This window comes from Talpa europaea (genome assembly GCF_964194135.1).
Source record: "Talpa europaea genome assembly, chromosome: 4".
Classification (NCBI taxonomy): Eukaryota; Metazoa; Chordata; class Mammalia; order Eulipotyphla; family Talpidae; genus Talpa; species Talpa europaea.
Genome location: NC_140070.1, coordinates 39,631,682 through 39,632,038, shown reverse-complemented (window position 1 = coordinate 39,632,038; position 357 = coordinate 39,631,682).

Genomic DNA, 357 nt, shown 5'->3' with positions numbered 1-357 from the left:
CTTCAGCTGCAAGTGACAAACAGACACATGGAGTGGGGTGGGGGAGGGGCGCCGAGAACAATCGCAGACGCCCCTCGGCCTGCGCGGCCCCCACCTCCGCCCGGGACCCCCAACCCCGCGGCTCTCGCGGGGCGCGGGCAGCCGCAGCGCCGGGCTCGCGCGGCCGCCGGCTCGGCGCGGCGGGCGCTTCTCGGCTCCGCACCGCGCACGCGGCGTCCCTCCGCCGCCCCGGCCTCCCGCGCCCGCCGGCCTCGGGCTCGCAGCCCCGGGCCCCCGCAGCAGACACTCACATCAGCACCGCCATCGCCGCCGCTGCCCTTCACGACCGCCACCGCCGCCAGCTCTCGGCCCCTCCGC